General features: G+C 38.2%; 1 protein-coding gene across 1 annotated transcript in view; it reads left to right on the top strand.

The window, feature by feature from the left end:
• LOC5572002 overlaps positions 1 to 24,249 on the top strand; it is a 294,570-nt gene that overhangs the window by 150,929 nt on the left and 119,392 nt on the right. The window contains exon 2 of the mRNA XM_021843284.1: positions 7,398 to 7,421. The gene's annotated coding sequence lies outside the window, so the exon portion shown is untranslated. The remainder of the gene's footprint in view (positions 1 to 7,397; positions 7,422 to 24,249) is intronic.

Here is a 24,249-nt window from a genome sequence, read left to right as displayed (position 1 = left end):
ATTACGAGTCGAATAGTGCATATATTTTTCAACATATGCACACATATTTTTGTTTTAAAATTATTTAAAAATTGTTACAAAGTCCTTCTCAAAGGTTAAACAAATGAGAAAAACCAGTATCAGCTTTAGTGATAATATTTAACTGGCAAAAATTAAAAAAAAAACTGGCATTTTTCGTTAAAACATCATGTTTTTGTGAGTTTTTGCAGAATAACTTGGTCAAGACATTTTTTTAGTGAAATGTGTTGTATGAACAGTTTAAAAACAATTGAAATAGCTTTGAAACATGTAAAAAGATTTGGAATCGGTTGAGTAGTTATGGTCAAATAAATTTGAGATTTTTAGTAAAATGAGAAAAAAATTGGAAAAAATTACTTTTAAATTGTTATGATTTTAGACAAATTTGATATTCTACAAAGTTTTAGTAAATTTAATTTTGAAGGTATTGATGCTTAAAGTTTTAACATCGCTTGAAAAATAACAAAGTTATGTTTACTTCACTGAAGGTTATATTTTATAACTTGAAAATTCACCTTCAAGACGCTTGCGCCAACCCTAAATGTTAATATTTTTGGCTCAGATTTCGAGGTTTCTCTTTTAATGTGATTTGAATTCAGTAGAGCACACGAATTTTTGGTTTTGAGAACTTTTGAAAAATAAGCCGCACCCTGATGCCCAGTACACTGAAAAAAATCCACACGCTTGATCCGTGTGTTTAAAATTATGGATCGATTCATGAACCTCTATGTCGATTTGTTGTGATTTTCTTACAAACTTCGTGTGTATTACACATTCAATTCTTTAGTTTTGCTTCATGGACTGATTCATCAACCGACAATATGAATTCCATAGTTTTCTACATAAGTTCCTAAAGCTTTCCACTTCAAATTCGTATTCGTCAACTTATGGGTGCTATGGATCATCACCCAACACGGATTCAGTGTGTTTAACTTATGATTATCTTGTGTCATGATCATCATGTTCAAGTTGGACGATTTGAAATCGATGAGCTTGCTTCTAAATTATTAGTGATCAACCCATAGCGAACTAAATTGCGGATGGAGCTGGTGTCGAACGACAGTCATCATCATGTTACAAAGAGAAGAGGCAAATTCTGAAACTGAAAGTGTTAGAGGAAAATTTGCGGATTCGTTTTTCGTTCTATGAGTGAAGATGCCCTAGTGAATATGTGGAGTTCATTCTCATTTTCTATAAATAAAATGAATTACTTCCAGCGTTGGATATAATGTATGGTGTAAGAGAAAAATCGAATTCCACTAACAGATTTTCCTAGCTTTCAGCTTCGAATAAAATGAAATATGCTAATCCCGGGCTTCCCAAAATATGGATTTGCGACGCCCCGCTTGTTGCTGACTAACTTGTTTGAAAAAAAAAACAACATTCAAGTGATCTTGCGACAAGCAAAGGAGCCTCGAATCCATATTTTGGGGAGCAAGATTTCTTCTATCAAATTTCTTCTTTCAGTCTCAAGACATTCATGTTCTATCACACATGACTATCTACAGCCACTACATTTCGAATTCAATAAGCAAATCAGTTGGTTTTCATGATTTAATATTTAGACATTCATGTTTGTTTCTCATGACAACCTAATGTTGATACACATGTTATTATACCGTGAAGTCATTGACGAAATCCATATGGCTACCACACTCAAGTCATGTGGTTTTCCTCATTGCGCAAATCTATAAGTAAAACACACGACCTTGGCGTGTAGATTTTTCTCAGTGTAATTGTGATGTTACCGACCTTAAGGTGAAACATCTCGGAATCCAAAGATGGCCGGCACAGTGGCCGACTTGTGCCCCTACTCACGTTTTCAAAGGCACTAAACTGGCAATCGTTTCTGATCTTCTTATTTTAAGCTTTCTGCTAGTGCACAAAGTCAAAATAAAAAGTACACTGCTGTTGGATGTTTTCTTCGCTAGATTTGTGCCTTTGAAGTTTCAGTGCAATCTTAGAAGTTGATTCCAAACTGTTTCACCTTAAGCGAAGTCCGCAGCTGACATGAAAAGCGCTCAACGAAAAGTCCACTATGTACCAAAATAAATTTGACAGCTGATCTCCAAGGAGCGGAACCTTTTTTCGTACGGAAAAGTGACAGCTTCATTTGATTTGTTCGGCAGGCGTTACCAACGTTACGGAATTAGCTCTACTTATCAGCTGCGGATTGCTCAAAGTGGAATCATTTCTTGGCCTACCCTTCTGCACAATATTTTTCAGCTGCGGACTACGCTTTAGCAGTCTCAGTACCAGCAAAAGCAATCTAGCAACTACATCCGACGGTTTCGGTAATTTTTTTCCTTTTTCATGGACTCTATTGTTTAACAGAGCATAAACTATACATGAATGTTGCTTTTTGTGTATCCCTACTTATAAAAGCATACTTTTTGTCTAGTAAGGTGGTCCATTTTTTCCACCTGGATCCACGGATATGAGTAAATTCGAATCTATGACAAAAGGTCGAAGGACAAAAGGTCGAATGACAAAAGGTCGAATGACAAAAGGTCGAATGGACAAAAGGTCGAAGGGATAAAAGGTCGAATGGACAAAAGGTCGAATGGACAAAAGGTCGAATGGACGAAAGGTCAAATGGACAAAAGGTCGAATGACAAAAAAGGTCGAATGGACAAACATTTAGGAAGAACAAAAGGCTATCTTTATGTATGAAATGCAAGTTATCACTAAACCAAGCACAAGCGCTACTGCTTAAATAGACGCGCATATTTTCAGAAAGACCGTGCTGAGAGAGGTTCAATTTCAGCTGGTCAGCGATCTTTTCGGGGTGTAATTTTGTTAGACTTTTCAGGTCGTAGTGCTTCCAGAGTTACTGTGTACGTGCTGTAGCCTTATGTGCAAGAGCCACATTCTTTTCAGGCTCACCCGTGCTCTGTACATTTTGAGACCTATGTTGGTGTTCCTCGTTTTTAGGGTGATTTTTCATTGCGTCTCATGCGCTCCGTCACATGCGTTGCACAGTGGCGCATGGCCGGACAAAACCTCAAAAATTCATGTTCCCAAAATCACTCGTCAATATTTTTTATAGACTTCTATACTTTTGAGCGACAATTTCTCAAAATTTGAGATTGATCTGTTCTGTTTTCGATTTTTGGCAGCATCGTTAGTGTGGGAAAGTCAGCAAAATTGGACTGCTCGAAAACCATCAACTATGATTCACCTAACAAACTTCAAACAGCTGTATCTCAACGAAATCATAACCGATTTAAGCTCGATAGGTTTCATTTAAAAGCGTAGTTATAAGCCTTCGTTTTGGCTATAATTATATAAATTTTAACACATCAAGTTGTTATTTGTAGCAAAAAAAAATTCAAAAAATCTTTCTCCAAAATTTTGTTAAATTTTCAAAATTTCGTACGTTTTATGTGAAGTGTTTTGGGAAAATGAGTCACTCACTATGAAGCAGCAAATTATCCATACTTTCAAACGTGCAATAGTTTTTCTTGCCCCTTTTTGCCCCTAGACGTGAAAATTCCATTTTCATTTTTCATTATAATTTATCGATTTCATCATTCAAATCTATATAATTTGTCATAATTCGCTTGAAACTATAGTGGAATTTCTAAAAAGAAGTTAAATTTGTACCTCTAGTTCAGGTATATGCACAAATTTCTGCACTACAACAACAAAATTTGTAGTAATAGCTTTTTTATACGATTGGATGAAAAAACTTGATTTGGACCAATTTCACTAGAAAATCGAATTTTCAATTTGACTGTTATGCACCTATGGTGTGCCGCCATGAGTCGACTGCAGAGCAGAGGGTTCGCTGTGCCGAGGCTGGTACCAAGTAACAATGTTCAAGGTGGCTAGGATAAGCAGTTTGCAGCATATGTCAAAGTGCTATATGCAATAGCCTCTCCTCGAAGTTAAACCATCAGGTGGTTCCGAAGAGAAACGAGTTTGAGTCCAAGAGTAATGTATGTGTTTTATGTATACCTCCATTCAGAGCATGGGTAGATTACAGCTCGTCGGTGGTGAGACATCACACCCGCATTCCTTGAATTATCTTCTAACGGTTCGGGTTGCAGATCATCTTCTGATAAAGAACATGATTCACAAATGCAAAAACGATCAAGTTATCAGAAAAGCTCTAAGTAAATGCTTGAGTAGCTGAGAAGCAGACCCTAATTCCAGAAAGAGGATGATTATTTTTCTCCAATGATAATTTAAATCAGTCGAAACCAACAATCAGATCTCTAATGCATAGCCCTAAAAACAGCAAAACTTCAAAAGAAGGAAAATCTTTTGTTAGAAATGCAAATCTTGATGTAAAGCATGAAGAACAGCCGATATTTATAAGAAGGCAACATTTCAATTGAAAAAAAAAAAATGCAGGCAAGATGTAAAAGTGAAATCTATGAAGAACAGCCGATGTATAAAAGAAGGAATAACCATCTATACAAGTGTCTACAACAGAATTAAATCACTATAACATATAACTCCAAAAGAACAGCCAATGTTTAAAAGAAGGACAAATCTTTATTGAGAATGTATAAAATAAAAAGCTAATAATAATTACTCTATGCTTCGGAGTATCAAATAACAACCGATGTTCAGAAAATGAATCTTTTGTTTGGAAAATAAAAGCCTTAATACAAATTATTGCTTCAAACGGAAATTCTAGAGAACAGCCTTCATTTAAAAGAAGGAAAAACTTCAGATGAGAAGGGAGGAAATAGTGGTCAAAATGTTAGCAACTGAGTGTACGATAATCTTTTCAACGGTACAATTTGGACCTACAACCGTAATTTCCATCCGGTCCAAGAGAGTGTATGAAATATGTAACACAGAACAGAAAAACACGAACTTTCCATCAATTGCAGGCTTTCCTCTATTGATTGGGAAATCTCGAAGCTACTGACGGAAGAACTTAAGAGATTATAGCTCCAAATGTGGCGGAAAATGTAATTGTAACATACATTTTCACGATTTTCTAATAAAACCTCCAAACTAGTTGAGCCGCTCCACAGACTTGATGAACTCCGTTAAATAAGTATATCGCAATAGTTTACGGGGATTTGAATGAACAAATTTTGGGAGCATAAATAAAGAATCTTGTACTTTGATAATTTTGGGCTATTTTATTGTCCAGTCTTCTCAAAACATCTGTAATATTGCAAAACGTAATCTCGCTTTCAGTTTTCATACGGGTTACGGCATTGATACACGCTCAAAAAAGAGTTCTGGAAAACGTGAACTGTCAAAAATACACCATGAACTACCATCATGTTTACGCATAAACATGATCTAGTTCGCGGTGTATTTTTGCTTGTTGATGAGTTCACGTCTGCTGTTCACGGATACGAGAACGGATTTTTTTTCTGCGTAGATTTTTCTCCATCAATTTTCTCCTTAGCTAATCAGGGACACCTCCTTATTAAATTTTCATTTTGCAAGTTTTTTCCTGCTTTTTCCTGCTTTTTCCTGCTCGGAAAACAACGTGAGATTAGAGTTAGGAAAAGCTATACAAATACCCAAAACAGCAAGAATGTTCAAATTGGATTTATCTAAAGATCCATGTTGAGTTTTGTGCTTCAGAATCCGACTTCAGCTGCATAGAAAATTTGAGATACGTTTCATACTGCATCACAACTCCTTCAGGTTAAGTCGATGTTTGACGATGATGATGTTGGGAAGAAACTCTCCTTGGCGTATTTTTACAGAATTCTACCCCTATCATAATATAAAAAAAATCTCTCATTATTTTGTCATATTTTTTGAACTTTAAGAAATATCAAATCAAAAAGCTTGTATGATTGTTGTCGTCATTGAAAATGTTCTCAAGAGGCACAATTTTCATTTTCAGTGGAGTTTTTTTTTCTCTATGTTGGGAGTATTATCACTGCTGCCGTTTGGTCGATCTTTCAGTGGAGTTATTTTTTATGAAAACCATTTCCGAAACTACAAACTTAAACTTGAAGAGCAAGATCGTCTAGCATCTCACACTCCATGAGTTTCTGGAAAGATCCTTAACGAATGTCTCTCAGAATAGTGTTGCAAAAAACTGTCGGATTCCAGTGAAGTCCAATCTCTCCCAAAAACATTGATTGATTTTTTGTAGGAATCTTCATCGATTTCTAGCGAGATCTTTGGCGAGCTATCACGAGATCTCCATGAAAACTTAAAAGAAGCTTCTTTGTGAAAATTCTATAGAGATTCTTAACATATTCTTTGTAAAATCATGATTCAAAGCATACAAGCGGCATTTTCTTTAATGAGCTTCAATAAATCTCCAAAAAGACTTTGAGCGGATCTCGAATATATTTTTTTAATTCTATAAATTGTACTTTTGACATTCTTAGTTTGTTTTTTGACATTCTTTGTAATTCCCTTGCAAGATCTTGATCAGACGCTAAGCAGATTTCTGTTAAAATAATCGGTGCTGGCGAAATTGTTGCAGGATTTCCTGGATTTGATATTTTGAGAACTCCGATAGATTTTCAAAGGATTCCTGTTGTTAAACTCCTGAAGAGATGCTGGATATAATGGTTTGTGGACAAAAGGTCGAAAGAACAAAAGGTCGAAAGGACAAAAGGTCGAAAGACAAAAGGTCGAAAACGTTTTGCTTGGTGGGAAATTTTTCCTTCTTCGAAAAAAGATTTTCGACCTTTTGTCCCTCCTTTTTTGTTCTTCGACCTTTTGACTTTCGACCTTCTGTCTTTTCGACTTTTTGCCATAGATTCGGATATAATTATAGGCGACAGACTGGTAGAAACGAATCCTACTGTTGTTTTTGGAGACTTCAAACAATAACCTTGAGAAAATACTTGTTAGATACCTAGCAAAATTGAAAGTCAAAACACCCAATAGTCTTCTTAAAAGTGATAGATTATTGTCTTAGCAGAAGGCGAGTTAAATTTAAGAATTTACACTTATATATGAGCATTAGAAGTTCCTAATAAGAAGTTTCTTAAGATCGTACCTCAACGTAAAATATTTAAAAAAAACTTTGTAATCGCTGCTGTAAGGAATATGAGAAAAGTTCTGAATTTGATACAAAATGAAATTTGCACAGGCATTATGAAAATTCTAAAATGTCCTTATTTTGAATCTCCAGGATATGGTCACCCTACCTACTTGGTAGCCTATTTTCCCATACCAAATACATGGTTCGTAGCAAAGTCGTAGCCTCCCACCGCCCCCTAAAATGCTACGTCATTTATGGACAGTCCCATATTCGATCGACCGAATTTTTTCGATTGTTATTTCTGATACAAAAGGAATTCCTCATTGTCGCAAGAAACGTTCTCAATGATGTTCTGAAAAAAAAAACACCTGGCACAGAATGTTAGTTTTAAGAAGAAATTATCAATATATTAAAAACATTGACCTTTTTCTTTCTCTTTTTTTCACAGATACGACACTATAACTATACCTAGGTAAATCGGCTAACAACTTATTCGGACGATTTAAACTAGTTCAACCCGTTCCTCCAGCAAACAGCAGAGTCATCTTTTTCAAGAACGTTATTGCGACAAAAAGCTATCATCACATCGCGACAATCCGGTTTGTCTGGAAACTGCACCTGTTTTTTTTTTGTCACAACCTTCTAAATAGCAATATTTAACTCCGTTCGAAATGACATGCTTTTCAGAGCAACTAACACACAAATCCAAACTCAGACTCCGAAGGCTTGGCCTTTATACTCACCATGCTTCCATATGATTTAATAGATGAGGAGTATGCTGGTTGCTGTAGGAGCTACCCACATTCCTTTCGCGGACGAAGGAACAAGTGGCTCAAAATAAGGGTGGCAAGGGTAATTCTATACTCAGATTGGTAAGCAAGCTGGAATCTAAATATAAAGCTTTGCTTACTATAGAATTATCCCAGAATGGATGATTCAAATGACGAACGGGTTTACGACACCTTTTCAGTAGGTTTATGTGTAGTTGGTCATGTCGAATGATGGAAACGGACAATTTAAAGTTGGACGGAAAAAGGCTTGTAATAATATTTTTGCGGGCGCTAAGATGAACCAGGGGCCCAGATAGCCGTAGTGATAAATGCGCAGCTATACTGCAAGACCAAGCTAAGGGTCGTGGGTTCGAATCCCGCGGGTCAAGGTTCTTTTCGTAAAAGAAATTTTCTCAAATTCTCAAGGCATAGAGTACCTGCCACACTGGACAGAGAGTCATGCAACAATAGTCAATTGACAAAGCAAGCTTTCACTTAATAACTGTAGAAATGTTAATAAGAACACTAAAAGAAGCAAGCTCCGTCACAGTTGGGCTGCAACGTCAGAAAAAATAATATTTTTAACGATTTTTTTTTTTAATTCTAGCAAATAAAACATGTAAACAACCTGATAGAATCAAGCTCAAAACAATTAACTATGAAATTCAAATGTAACCCAAATAAAATCAAATTTTTAATTATTAAACTATATTATTGAAGAAGTACTGGAATGTGCAATGAACACAAACCGTTGCTTGATGTTACACATGATCGTGCCTTCTGATACAAGTATACACAATGTGGTTGTCTGCATAACTTCACGGTTCCACCATCGTCACCGACAGCCAGCTAGATACAGTGACGTTCCGAATAATGGAGTGGAAAACAGAGTGGAAGGCATGTGGAAGTTAATAACAATAAAATATAATATTGTTTATGCCGCCCCTTTTCCGCGCGCGTGACCTCTTGCACTTGGACCGCTCTTCTAGCAGAGCTGTCGCGGATTAATTCGCGTACTTCCCATCATTGCACTGCCTGCTGACTTTGTAGTAATCCGTCGGTTTGTTTACTCCATAGCTATATATGAACGTCGTGCAGAGGCGTAGAAAGTGACGAATGAAGGAAACTTTAGTTAGAAAGTCACGTTTAATCGTTATGTGTTTTTAGTTTATGTGATACTTTATGCTTTATTTTTATACCAGCTGATGTTATACTTTTGTTGAAAACATCAAAAATTGAAGAGTCCGAGTCAACATTATAACCATCAAGTTTGATTTCTACATAGCCTTTTGTCATCTTTAATGATTTCGAACTTAATATGCGCAACAGCTTTCCACATTTCCATTTCATATATCTAGGTGTTCTGTGTTAGAAAACACTATCATCCTAATTTGATAAAACTAAATGAAGTATTCATTAGCATTTTTTTACAACATATCACGTTGCATTTGCGCAGCAGTTCAGAATTTTTCCAGGTGAGTTGATTTCACTTGGTTATAAGAGAAAAAAAACTTTAAATTTACTTAACCTTACGTAACCTAGATATATAACGCATTCATCTTGGCAATAGGAGATTGCAACGATTTTTGTCTAAAATTATGATTAATTTTATTCGATATTTGTTCCAATGTTTCAGCATTGGATATTCTATGTCGATTGACCACCTACTATATATTCGAATCGATCGTTTAGAAGGTGGTCGATGGACAGTGATGAGGGTTTGACGTCTGTTTGTCCGTGCATGCAATATGGGTATTCTCGGAACGGACACGACAAGGGAATGACAAAAATCAATGTCCGGCTACAATTTTATATCCTATTCACAGAAACCTCGGTTTACGAAGTCTTTTTTTCGAAATTCAAATGACGTCACATCAGTACAGGCCACTACTTTCAATGCGAGATGTTCATATGTTCGCAACGTTTCATGAAGCCATTGATCTCTATAACTATCTCAACAAGAGTTTCAAAATCTTTTCTCAGGCATTCACGTTGTGACCAGCCCAAGTGAGCCGTGGAGATTCCGTACGGTATTCTTTGTTCATAGGGTGGGCTTTTGAGAATTTCCATTCTTGCAAATTCTGAGGATACTGAGCGAAATCTGGGTATTCCTATCGGAAATAAGAGGTTTCTTATGGGTTCCTTGGAATGTATTGAGGATTTCTATTGGTATTTTGGGTATTGCTGGTAAAATCTTAAGGATTTTGAATAGGTTTCCAGAGGAATTTGGGGATTACGGTAGTCTGGAATGTCCTAATAGATTTTGGAGTATTTCCTATGGAGACTTGAGAATTTTCAGCAATATCGCAGAAGGAATCTTAGAATTGTACGATGGTGTTCAGGCGGCGAAGACGTGCGCGAAAGCGGTTCCTCTTTTAAAAACATTATTCTCGATAATATGGAAGAAATTTCTAAAAAGAAGTAGCATATAGTACGTGTCAGTGGATATAGGAATAGTGTATAGTGAAAAATTGTGAAATTATGGTATTTTTCGAGGTGATTGATCAATTTTGTAATGGCTTGGCCGATGTGAAGTGAAAAAAAAAAATCTGGCATAGTCAATGTATTGGTGTTGTCGTGTGGGTGGAGTGAAGTGAGGGGTTTCTTCATTTGAAGCTTGAATGATGTTGTTTTGATGGGGTTCAATGGTGTTGAATGACTTGCTGTCAGTTGGCATTTGAAGCATTTCATAAATATTTCGTAATATGGTCGTTTTATTCAAGAATTTATGTAAAATCATGTGGTTGAAGTGAGCATCGAATTTTCTGAAGCAATGGGTACTTCGGATCAGTAAGTGTGTGTGCGTGAAACTTAGCGCATCAAGCATTATGTTGTCATGACAACGACGAAATGTGGTGTTAGAAGTGGAGCAACCACAACATAGTAACGCGGCACGTCAAGCGGGGCGTGAGGTGTTCATCGTGCGATTTGCTTATAAGCATATATGTGACATTGTGACGCCTTGTTGAATCGCGTGGGTCGTAACTACATTACAGGATATCCGGAAGAAAATAAATGCAACATTAATATTTTGCAGTTTTAGATCTACATTTCCTACCATTAAGGGACTATCCATTATTTACGTAACACATTTTTGTGACCATTTTCTGTATGAAAATAAAAAAAAAAATTGTATGGCGCGTAAGAAATCTCAATCTTATTAAATTTTGCGTGGAGTAAACACAATCATGAATGAAATGTTTCGCGAGTGCAGTATAGCATATAGTGTAAATTGGAAACCTTAAGAAAAATCAAACCATCATTGATCATCGGAGAGTTCATCCAGTTCATCAAGTGTTACAAATCTGCATGGGGTTCCAACTAACTTGGTGAGATTGTTCTAATTTATATATATTTTTTTTTTTTTATATCATATATAACTGGGTTGAGAGGGACCACCAGGGCACCCGAATGAAGCGACTTGGACAGGGAGCTTGGGACTGCCTCCTCCCTGTTGTTAACATTTCGTGGATTGAGGGCGGGCTCTTCGACCCCATCTATTGGGAGTATTCTGTCAATCGAGGGCTTGATTGTACAATTGTTCGTGAAAACTTTCTTCTGGAAGGAGATTCTTTTCCCCTGCCGCGGATTTCGTGCAAGTGTCTCTGCTTGCGTGCAAGTGTCTCCGCACATCCGTTTTTGGCCCTTCATACAGGAGACTGACTGCTTACGAACAACAGCACAATCTTGATCAAATCGCTTTTCAGATTATTCCAGTGCTATAGGCAGATGCCTTGCTACAATAGATGGTAGAACCAAATCATCATATCGCAGCAGGAATCTTAGAATGTCTCCAAAATTCCTAGCGAGCTTTTGGTCAGATGTCAATTCCTATCTGAATCCAATCTAACAAGGGAAGGTCACGATGGTGTTACACGGGGTTTTCGACCGGACTATTTTTGTTAGATTCTACATGTCAGAATATGTAAAACCCCAAAGCCTTTCAGATGATGGACCAGTGCTGTAGGCAAGAGGGGCTCTGAAAGGGTCTATTTTGTACGAATATAATATCTCACGTTCAGTATCATAAGGGCGTAACTGCAGTGATCGATTTCTCTTCATCGATTTTTTCTTTAGCTAATTACTTGGCCGGGTAACTATTTTTGCCTGCTATTTTGGGTTCAGTGGGAAATAATCATCGTCTTTCATCATGCTGCATCGTAAAATGTTTCGAAAATCGAATGGATTTCATGCAATAACCATAAGAGAATATCGACGAAGAGAAATCGATCACTGTAGATACGCCTGTATGATACTAAATGCGAAATATTATTGAGTCAATTGAAAATTTGTCAAAAAGATTTTTCTCAGTATTTATTAAGATAGTAATGAACAGAATTGACATTTATATATGTTTATAATGTATTTTTATGTCATTGGCATAACTAACATGAAATATGAACACCAAAACAAATTTGGTTTTATTAGAATAGTAAACCAAGAAGAAACCCATCCTGATTGCGCCTATGGCATGGAAAAAATATGTTTTAAACATACATGATTGTCAATTCTGTTCCCTACCATCGCAATAAATGCAAAAAAAATATTTTTGTCAAATTTACAATTAGCTTATCAATATAATGTACGTATAAAATTGCCCCTTTTAGAACTCCTCCTGGCTACACGACTGGTCTATCACCCGAAGGGCTGTGGGGTTTTTCATATTTCGACATGTAGAATCTAACAAAAGTAGTCCGGTAGAAAACCCCGTGAAACACCATCGTGACCTTCCCTTGTAAGCAAAATCCTGAGGATTCTATGCAAGATCCTGTAGATTCCTAGCGAACTTATTCAGTGTTCAGCGGGTCCCTGTGGATTCTCAACGACCTATCGGGCTCATAGCAACATCTGTCGAGCTTCCATTGATTTCATATGGTTGACTTATAATACATAAGCTAAACTTCGAAAACACAATAAAAATAATTTCAACCTGAAGTGATAAGAATCTTAATTGTGTATTGTTTAAAATTAAGGGCCACAGTTATAAATCATCGAACCGATATCCGATAATTCTCGAAAAAGATGTTTAAAAGCAAAACCAACAATTTCGGCTACATTTAACATGAACTAATGCATTTTGAAATTCATTACATGAACTTTATAGTGGTGCTTCTGCTATATTCAACGCATATCTAAAGTTCCATTTAATCGGTCTCATTTATGTAATAAAATAAAAAAATGTCGTTCTGTATATCGATTATTTTATCGGACACACAATAGTTTATCGATATCGAAAAATATCGGACTGACAGATATCAGATATCGTATCCATAAAAATGATCCGATAGTATCAATATTGTCGTTAATATTGATATTTGCATAGCCCTACAGTCAATCATTCGATATGGGATGCCTTACTGTGCAAGAAACATAATTTAGAAGAGCCATTTCCAAATAACCGCTAGGGCTTCAAAGATAAGCTGATATTTTAGAATTATTAAACATGAAAAAATCATTCAGTTTTGTACCGTCTCGAAGTTTTGCGATCATTTGGTTCCATAAGGATGATGTAACAATATCCTAATGATATATTTGAGATTAAAAAAAAGGATTCCGATTTTGGGACGGTTCCGTTTTGGGCAACTGTAAATTTCGATATTGTTGCCAAAAATGGAATCCCACTGTATTGGAAAACATACCTTAAATCATTTAATAATGTTGTTGATACCAAGTCCTTAGAGGACCAAATACATCCGTACAAACAAATAAAACATTCCGACTACTTTAATGCATGGTAAAGAGTCTGTGCCACATTAAATAAAACACTATCGATAGACCCAAACCTTACCATCAACTCTATTTTGAGCCGATGATGATAGACAGTAGGGTTCAAAGACATGACGTCTAAATCATGGGTAACTGTGGTTTTCATAGAGTGCATTTGTGTTGGCAACCCTATGAGATTTTAGAGTATAGAGTGATACACTTTCAATTATTTCGAAGTGAAATTCAATTCTCACGTGAAAATGATGCATGAACGATATGTTCGTAACACTCAGATCAAATAGATAGTTGAATTGGATACAAAATGTAATAAGATTTTTATCGGAATTTGTATGGCAAACTGGAAAATATATTGCTTTTTTCGAGTTTTTTTTGACTAATTACGTTAAAAGCATAATGAAGAAGCGGTCAAAACACCCTAGTGTCTTCGGCAAAGTGATAGACTATTGCGTTAGCAAAAGGCTAGTGGTATTTTCGAATCATTTTCAATGATATTTCTGGGTTTCAGGAACGCATTTCTGGGAAAAAGTCCAAAAAACCACAAAAACGATTTGATACACCTCTAAAACTTTACCAAATTGGCTCATTTTTGGACAGATAACTTGTTTAATAAATAAGTTCAGAATTTGATGTGGTAAGCGTACCTTAGAAAAAGTGAACAGGTCTATTGTAGATACTAAGGCCTGAATTCGATGGAGATCTTGGAGGACCAATGTCATCCGCACAAATTAATACAATACACCGTTTACTCACATTAATGGTTAAGGGCCTTTGGAGTATTTGAAACTAACCTCTAATCACTTATTACGGTCGCAGATTTCCATGGAGTCTTTGGAGACCATGAGCATAGATGACCGTACAATTCGTAGTTGCTACTCCGTGATTGATCAGAGCAATCGAAGGGAATAAATGAATGGGGCTTGGGATTAGCTTACCGTTCTTCAATGTGCACAAATCGAGAGCTCAAATTTTAAAAGTCAATAACGGCGCCGGCCACGTCCTTACGGTCATCGTGGAAGGGAAGGAATGTTAGTTAGACAACCGTTGTTACTAGAGACCGAGTATACCTCTGCATCTCCACAGTTGTCATGGAAAGGATATTGGGTTAGGGTTCAGTATTGTGAGATATTCATTCAATTCATGTAGAATCATATGCCCAAACTCCAAAGAGTTCTTGGAAGACCTTAACTTGCACACATTCTAGCCTGATTAAGAACCCAATATATCAATAATATGTTAATGATATTAAAAGAGCATAATTTCTCTAAATAATAAAAAATATTTTCATAAAAGTAGACACCAAAAGACGAAACCTTGTTTTACGAATCAAGCTCTCTTGTTTTACGCACTGATTCAATTTATGCACCCCCGATCTGATTCGTTTGTTATCTTAGATTCTTAGCGTGAGAAGATCCTCCGTAAATCATGCATTTAGCATCCATGCGGCAATGTTTGGCACCATGACCCCACTTTTGGCACCAACGGCAATGAGTGGGGTTTTGGAAATTTCCTCCAGGTTTCTGGAAATGTTCCCATGTCACACGGACATCGAACATAAGTCTTAGTTTTTCTAAAGCTACAATATTATTTAGATCAGTTTAAATGTTAAACTGAACTAAATAATATTCTTTAGAAAGCCCTCTCCGAAGAATTCCAGGTTGGGTTCTCTTTTTCACAATGATTATTTGGACTAGGGCAATTCCAAGTAAATCATATATTCTATTTTTTGTCTTTTCAGGTTATTTATAGTACTTGAGAGTCCTTTCAAGACGACCTTGAACAAACGTTCAGTTTTGTCGTCATAAGTAAAAAAAATGTGCTTCTTCTTTTCAAGATGTTTGAAAAAAAGTTCACGATCTTCAAGGTTTTTTTTTCTATGCGATTTGGAAGGAGACCTCGATGGAGTTGAAGATCTCCTGCCTTAATCTCCCAAATTTGGAATAACTGAACAGGATAGGCGGCACTCTTTGCTTCCTCACTTGAATCAAAGAGCCTGGGCTAGAGGCTGCTTCGATTTGACGTTCATAAAATGTGTCTAGAGCATCGAACTGATTGCTCATTTCGATGCAATTTTTAAGAATAACTATTTTACCATTGGAAGGTAAACCACGTCTTTAATTAGTAGAGTAGAGGAGGTCAGTCCTAAGAAATCGATTCAGACAAAAGTTTAAAGTTTTTAAATTGTCAAGTAAACACGAAAAGCAAAAGGGGAGAGGTGTATAAAATTCCGAAAAAGATGACTATGTGCTAAAGCCCCTAATCTCTATCGATTGATTCATCTAACTATGAACAGTAGCTAAGTTCTCCAAACTTAAGAACCCATCACAAGTCACATACACCTCTGAGTCGTCCCATCAAAACTACCGTAGCTGGGCGTCATCGGTCGTCGCAAGCACGAGGTCCATTGACGTGTGCACATGGCACATTACACATCTCCTAACTTACCTTGCCCAGTCGTTGTGGTGCTGGAGCTTTGAATCCAAGCCCTCTACAGCATGGGCGTGGGAAAGTGTAACGGTTCGCTTCTCTTTATTGCCGCCACCGACCACGCTGCCACTTAGTATAAAGTCGACCTCTTCTCGCAGCCATTCGCGGAAGAACAAAGAGTGCAACACTCGCGCCCGCGAAGAGCAATTTCGTCAACGGCTCAAAACTGCCAAATGAAGAAGAAGCAATTAAAGCTGGCCACCACTCAAAAACATCCCCCAGCCCGGTCCGAAACGGTGAACGGTCGGCGACAATTTCTGACGACCATCGCAACCGCAAGCTCAGCTATCTGAGGAAATTTGTTTTTCGAAACATTTAAGTTTATTATTTTTATTATTTTGATTCATTTGTTCGCCGCTTTCGTCAGCTGGATATTTCCCACCACCACTATCAACAGCGAACGGTGAGGTGTGTGGCGGTAATGCTACAATTCATAAATCTTTCATTTCGTGGGGGCTTAGGGTTCAAGTTCGAGCATCTGGCATCTGGAATGCTTGTGAAATGAGCTCGGTTTCGGATTTTTGATGAAGCTTCCGAGGCTTGTTTCGTGATTTTTTTTTACGATCGACGATAAGTGGGAAATTAGCTTTGAAAAATTGTAATTGGAACATTCCGATAAGGAGGGGCGTTGAAATATTTTTATGACCCATCCATCATGTGGGAGTTTGAGAAGATAAGATATCACAAAATTTAACGAGTATTACTATATTGACAAGGGTCATATTTGAAAAAAGCGAAATGTATTTGCGGACAGAAAAAAGATTCAAGCTCTCGGAAAAAAATCCTGAGAAGTTAAAATTTTCTCAATCTTTCATAAAAAATTCCAGAATAATTATTGTTGACTAATTGATTGGTTTATTTTTTTAAAGCAGTAAATAGACTCGTGCACTTAGAATCAGAGTTGCACAATATCAGTCATATCAGCTGATGGCTGATGGACTAAAACTATCAATATCAGTTCCGAACTATCAATATCACTTTGATCTGACAACCAAGAACGCTGATGCGACATCGCACTCTAGATCACAATCACTGTAGAATGAGTGATCAAGTGGTAATTACCCACGCTATTAATGTTTTCCGTGACCAACACACAGGTTTAATCCGTCTGCAGCACTATCAAGAATATCGTACCGATAAATTGACATTTTAATTGCTTTATTTAAGGCTAAACTTGACCCATCAGTGATATCCATAGTCTATCGCCATCAATGCACTGGTAATGGAGTAGACAGCATGATGTTGATGTGATACGGAATGATTCGAATTGTATCGCAGTCGGCCTGTACAAATCAGCAAATTTCAAGCGTTGATAGTGACAGCAAGCAACTCTGCTTAGAATAGATGGATGGATGGAAGTTCAACGTATTTTCTACAGTATATGTTCATAGTGAATCAAGGAAGTAAACAACATAGAATAAATGTAGATTTGAAGTGAAAATCTTTGCAGAAAATTTTGTGGAGACTTCTGCAAAGAGTCATGTAGACACTTCTGTAAAAACCCCTGTGGAACCTTTTCAAATATTGCAATGATGATCTCTGTGAAGATATGTGTGCAGAATTCTGTGAAGACTTTCATGGAGATCTATGTAAAGACTTCTCTGATGACATTTGTAATTTTTTTGTAGAGACCTTTGTAAGAGCAACTGTGAAGTCTTCTGTGGTCACTTTTTTTGGATCCTATGTGGAGATTTCTGTGAAGTTCTCTGGGAAACCTCTGTGAAGCCCACTATGAAGTATTATGTGAAGTTATAAAAGCTTTCAATAGATAACTGGTTGTCCTAAGAACTTAATTATCTGGTTCTTCAGAGGGCCATTAAGGATCTGTGTCATATTCCATAACCGTTAGCAGATCGCTGACAACGTCGGTAAATTGACGGTATATATTGGATACAGTTCCTGGATAACATAAGATAACTTCACAATAAACTGAGAAGAATGAATCACAACTACTTAAGGGGTCAATTACTAACACTAAAGCTCTAAATTGTTGTAAGATCTTCATTGGCTCTAGAAGAACCATGTGTCCAAACTCACATGAAGTCCAGCATTTGCACATCTTTAGGGCAACTTCACCGAAAGCCCATTTATTTTGGTCTCGGAGGAAGTTTCAAGGAATTCTTGAAAAAAAAACTCCCGATTAAAATTTTGGAGGAACTCCTGGAAACGGAATCGTCAGAAATTCTTCGAGGGTTTTCCATAGAAATTTTTGGAGGGGGATTCGTGCAAAATTCCCGGAAGCATTCCTGAAGGAAAATCTGACGGGATTCTTGGAGGAACTCCGGTTGAATTCCTGGTCGAACTAACAGCGGGATTCTATGGAGGAACTCCATAGAAATTCCAGAGGAATTTCGGTAGGAACTTCTATGGAATTTCCGGTGGAGCTCCTAATGAATTCCTGAAGGAAATCAAAGCAGTAGCTAGATGAACTCCAAAGGGATTCCTGGAAGTATTCCGAAGGCATTCGCGCGAAGCTCAGAAGTAATTCCCGGCGGAGCTCCGAAGGAGTTCTTGGTGAAGCTCCGAAGACTTTTCCGGAAGAACTGATGAGAAATTCCCGATGGAGCTACTGAGGAATTCCGGAGGAATTGCACGAGGAACTTTGAAGGAATGTATAGAAGAAATTCCTGGGGAAATACGGATAAATTTCTAGAGGAACTCTGGAGGAATTACCAAATTAATTTTGGAAGAATCCACGAAGGAACTATGGAGGAGTTTCTGGAGGCACTCAGGAGTATTTTCCGGAGGAAGGAGCATAGAAAATCTTGAGGAACTCATAGAGGAATCCCGGAAGAATTTCTGGAGGAACTCCGAAGGAACTCCTGAGGACTTGCTGAAGGAATCATAAAGAAAATATGAGGGAATTATCGGTGGAGCTCCGAAGGACTTCCCGGAGGAACTCTGAAGAAATACCTGGAGGTCATCTGGAAAAAAAAATATAGAGGAACTCCGGAGGATTCGGTGAAGGAACTCCTGAAGTAATCCTGTAGGAACTCCTAGGTAATTGTTCGAGAAACTCCGAATAAATTCCTTGAGAAACTATGAAGGCAATCCAAAGGAATTTCCAGTGGAGCTACAAGGATACTACTGGGGAGTTTCTGGATCAAATCCAGAGAAATATCTATTATTTTTTTTTTCTTGTTCCTGTTCGTTTTTTGAATAAAAATATTACTGCACAATCGACAAGCATTTCGCGAAATACTATATATACTATAAATAAGCTATTGTTTTCTCTTTTGATTGCCGGCATTCAAAAGATTAATTTGAAAACGCTTAAACAACAAATATTTATGGTCTATCGCCAGCTTTCTAGGTGAATCCTGACAATATACCTTCCCCAACCTCCAACTCCGTAGCACTTATGAGGGTGTCGCTGAGTCGGTGGCCTCTCATTAAGTAAGTGCTACATCAACATTTCCTTCCCCTATCCCAAGTTACGGTAAAGATGGGCGTGGCCGGGAATAGCGATATTCATGCTTTTAGTATTCTTGTTTATGATTTGAACAAGGTATACTCCCCTGCCTTGTTCTTGAAAGTAGTCAGGATGAGATTATTAAAACGAAACATGAATGTTGCTAGTATCCAATCTACGAAGTATACCGTAACTACGCTAACGCTAACGCTAACGCTAACGCTAATCCAGAGGAATATCTAAAGGAACTCCGGAAGAATTAATAAAAGAACTTCGGAGCTATTCCCGGAAGAGCTCAGGGTGATTTTTCGGAGGAACGCTGGTAGATTTTTGGGAGGAAATCTAGGGTAATTTTCAGAGTAACACCAGAAGAATTTCTAGTGGAACTCCGGGTGATTTCCAAAGAACTACTGGAGGATCTCTGAACAATTCCTGGAGAAAGCCCTATAAATTTCCTGGAGGAACTATGGCGGAAATCCGGAGAAATTCCCGGTATGAACTCCAGTAGAATTTCTGGAAGATAGGAATTCCTGGAGGAATTCTGGAGGGATTCCGGGGGAATTCTCAAAGAAATTTCCGAAAAAAATCTGGAGTATTTCTCGGAGGAACTCTGGTTGATTTCCGGGAGGAAATCTAGTTGAATTTTCGGAGTAACTCTAAAAGAATTCCTAGTAGTACTCCGGAGGAACTTTGAGCAATTCCTGGAGGAACTATGGCGAAAATCTGAAGGAATTCCCGGTAGAACTCCAAAGGAAATTCCATTAGAAAACTGAAAGAAGCCTCGGAGGAACTTCGAAGAAATTTCATGAGAAATTCTGAAGAAATTCTTGGAGGACTTCCAAAGAAAATCCTGCATGAACTCCGAAGGATTTATTGGAATAACTGCGGTCTATTTTTTATAGAAACTCTAGAGAAATTCCTGAAGTTACTGTGGAGAATATCCGACGGAACTCCCGGTGCAGCTCCAAGGGAACTACTGGTGAATTTCTGGTTTAAATCCAAGGAATTTGTCAAGAGACTCCGGAAAAGTTTATGTTAGAACTTCGGAGCTATTCCCAGTGGAACTTTGGAGAAACTTCCGAGGAATTGCTGGAGGAACTCTGGAAGAATTTTTGGAAGAAAAGTATTCCTGGAGGAACTCCGGAGGAATCCTAGGAGAAACTCATGAGAAATTCCCTGAGGAGCTCTGAAAGATTTCTCGAAAGAACTATGGTAGATTTCAGGGAGCAAATCTAAGGGGATTCTCGGAGTAACTTCAGAAAGATTCCTAGCGTAACTCCGGAGGATTTCGAAAAAATACTGGAGGAACTCTGAAGAATTTCTGGAGAAAGTTCGACAAAATTGCTTGCGGGGAAATTCCTGAAGGAACTATGGTGAAATTCCGCGAGAAAATTCCGGGGGAATTTCGGAAGGAACGTCTGGAGGTCTTCCGGTGGAGCTCCTGAAGAATCCCCGAAAAAAATCCGAAGGAGTATCTAGATGAGCTCCAAAGAAATTCCCGGAGGAATTCCGAAGGCATTTGTGGTGGAGCTTCAGAGACTTTTCCTGCTTAGAACTTCCCGATGAACCTCCAGAGGAAATCCAGAGGAATTGCTTTTGGAACTCTGATGATGAAATGTATAAAGGAATTTCGAAGAAATTCCTGGAGAAGTGCGGAGCAATTTCCAAAGGAAGTCCCAAATCAATTATTGAGGAATTCCCGAAGGAACTACGGAGGATTTCTCGGAGAAACTTTAAAATATTTCCCGGAGGAAATCTAAAAAATTCTCATAGAAAAACTTGAGGAATTCCTGGAGGAACTCCGACGAAATTACTGGAGGAACTCCGACGAAATTACTGGAGGAACTCCCGGGGGAATTGCTGGAGATACATACAGAAAATTGGAGGGACTTATCGGTGAAGCTCAGAAGGACTTCCCGAAGGAACTCTGAAGGAATTCCTGGATGATATGTGAAAAAAAATCAGCAATGAAGGAACTCCTGAAACAATCCATTAGGAACTCCAAGGTAATTGCTTGAGGAACTCGGAAGAAATTCTTGGAGAAACCATGGAGGAAATACGAAGGAATTTCCGGTGGGGCTCCAAAGGAACTACTGAAGAGTCCCTGGATCAAATCTAGAGAAATTCTGAAGGAGCTTCGGAAGAATTCATGGTAGAATTTCGGAGCTATTTCCAGTGGAACTCCGGAAAAACTTCCGTGAAATTGCTGGAGGAACTCCGGAGGAATTGTTGGAGAAATTCATGAGAAATTCTCGGTGGAACATTTGAGGATTTTTCGGAGGAACTTTGGTAAATTTTCGGGAGAAAATCTAAGAGAATTCTCGGAGAAGAATGTGGAACTCCGAGGTTTTCAGGTTTTTCGAGAAAGTGGAACTTCGGAGGTTTTCCAAAGAATGGAGGAACTCCGGAGAATTTTCAGTAGAATGTCCTATAGAATTCCTGGAGGAACTATGGCGGAAATCCGAAGGCAGAGCTCCAAAGGAAATTCCGGAAGAAATCTGAAAGAACTCCCAGGGGAGATTTGAAGAAATTTCTTGAGTAACTCTGAGAAAAATCTTGGGGGACCTCCAAAGGAATTCCTGCTGGAACTCCGAAGGATTTGCTGGAGAAACTGGGGAATATTTATTAGAGAAACTCCCTATGGAGGAAAGCCTGGAGGAACTTCGAAGAATTCCTGGGGGAACTCCTAGGAACTTCTAGACAAACTCCATGAGGATTCCTGGGGCTTTCATAGAGGAAATCTGATGGAATTCTCAGTGGAGCTCCAAAGAAATTTCCAGCAAAAATTTTGAAGTTCTGGAGGAATTACTGGAGGAATTGTTTAAGGAACTCTGAAAAAATCTCGGAGGAATACCCGCAGCAACTCTGAAGGAATTCCTGAAGCGATCCCTAGAGGAACTCCTGAAGCAATCCTGTAGGAACTCCAAGGCAATTGCTTGAGAAACTCAGAAGAAATTCCTAGAGAAACTACGCAGGAATTCCCGTTGGAGCCCAGAGATATTTCTTGAGGAACTCCGGAATATTTTTTGGAAGAACTTCGGAGCTAAGCCTGGCGTAACTCCAGAGAAACTTCCGAGGAATTGCTGCTGGTAGAGTTTATGGAAGAAAGGAATTCCTGAAGAAAATCTCGGGAGGGATTCTAAGAAAACTTCCCGGAGAAACTCAAAAACAATCTCGGAGGAACTGTGGTAGATTTTCGGGAGGAACTCAAGGGGAATTCTCGGAGTAACTCCAGAAGAATCCCGAGTAGAACTCCGGAGGAACTCTGAACAATTCCTGGAGAAAGTTCGATAAGTTTCTTGGAGGAACTATGGCGGAAATCTGTAGAAATTTCCGGTAGAGCTCCAAAGGTAATTCCGTACGAAATCTGAAGGAGCTCCCGGAGGAACTTCGATGAGATTCCATGAGGAACTCTGTAGAAATTCTTGGAAGACCTCCAAAGAAATTGCTGCAGGAACTCCGAAGGATTTGCTGGAGGAACTGCGAAATAATTTTTAGAGAAACTCCGGAGATATTCCTGTAGCTACTATGGAGGATAGCCTGGAGAAACTCCGAGTGAACTCTTGGTGGATCCATGGAGAGAATCCGTTGGAATTCCCAGTGGAGCTCCGAAATAATTCCCGGCCATTTTCCCGGAATTCCTGGAGGAACTCCGGATAAATTGCTGAAGGAACTCCAGAAACATTGCTGTAGGAACTCATGGGGAACTCATATTCCAGGAGAATCCTTGAAATCCTCACATCCCAGCAGAATGCTTGAAATTCCTGGAGAAATTCCAGGTGTAAATCCCCAGAGAAATTCCTAGAGGATAAATATACTGAAACAAAAAAAATCCCAAGTCCAATTTCTGGAGAAAATCCCCGCAGTTTTTTTTTATTAAATTCTTGATGAAAATCACCGGTTAAATTCCTGGAGAAAAACCCAGAATTAATTCCTGGATGAATCCTTGAAATCTTGGGAGGTTTTATTGGAGGAAATCTCTGTATAAATTTGTGGAGAAAATTTGAGGATGAATTCTCTGAAAAAAAAATCCAGGACCTATTGCTGGAGATAATCCCCGCAGTAGTTTTTTTAATGAAATCCCCGGACGAGTTCCTGGAGGAAATCCTAGAAGGAAATTCCAAAAAATTCCGAAAGAATCCCCGAAAGAAATTTCCGAAGGAATATCAGGGAGAAATCCCACGAGGAAATTTCGGAGAGTAAATCTCCGGATAAATCCTCTGAAAAAATCCCCTAAAGAATTCCTGGAGATACAATGTAGATGTAATCCTCGAAGAAATTTCTTTATGAATTTCTGGATGAAATCCCGAGAGGAGTTCTTGGACGGAATCCTCGGATAAATTGCTTTTGGAATTGCTATTGGAAAAACACTGAGAAATTCCTGGAGAAAATCTCCGGAGGAATCCCCGGATAAATTCTCTTTAAAAATCCTCGAAGGAATTTCTGAAGAGAATACCCGGAGGAATTTCATATTGAAATCCCCGGAGGAGATACCCGAAGGAATTCCTGGAAGAAATCCCCGGAGAAATTTCTGGAGAGCATCCAAGGAGGAATACCTGGTGGAATTATATGGAGGAATTCTTGGTGGAATCCTGTTAGGCACATCAGAGGAACTTTGGTAGAATACCTGGAAAAGCTCCTGGAGGTTTCTGTAGGAGGACTTTGTTGAGGGATCTTCAGATGCCTTCCCACAGAAACTCGTGATGGAATATAGGGACAAATTCCTGTACGAATTCTTAAAGAATTTCCCGGAGAAACAACATGATGATTCCTGAACATGTCTCTGTATGAATCCCTTAGGGATAATTTACTATTTTGACTCACCTCAAATGAGTAGGAACTAGAGAATGTGGCCGTTTTAGCGAGAAAAAAATCGAACTGGTAAACGAACATGTGTCAAACTAGGT

This window comes from Aedes aegypti, chromosome 1 (assembly GCF_002204515.2).
Source record: "Aedes aegypti strain LVP_AGWG chromosome 1, AaegL5.0 Primary Assembly, whole genome shotgun sequence".
In the NCBI taxonomy this organism is placed as follows: Eukaryota; Metazoa; Arthropoda; class Insecta; order Diptera; family Culicidae; genus Aedes; species Aedes aegypti.
Note: the sequence above shows the minus strand (reverse complement) of the source record. Positions and strands in the feature narration are given on the sequence as shown.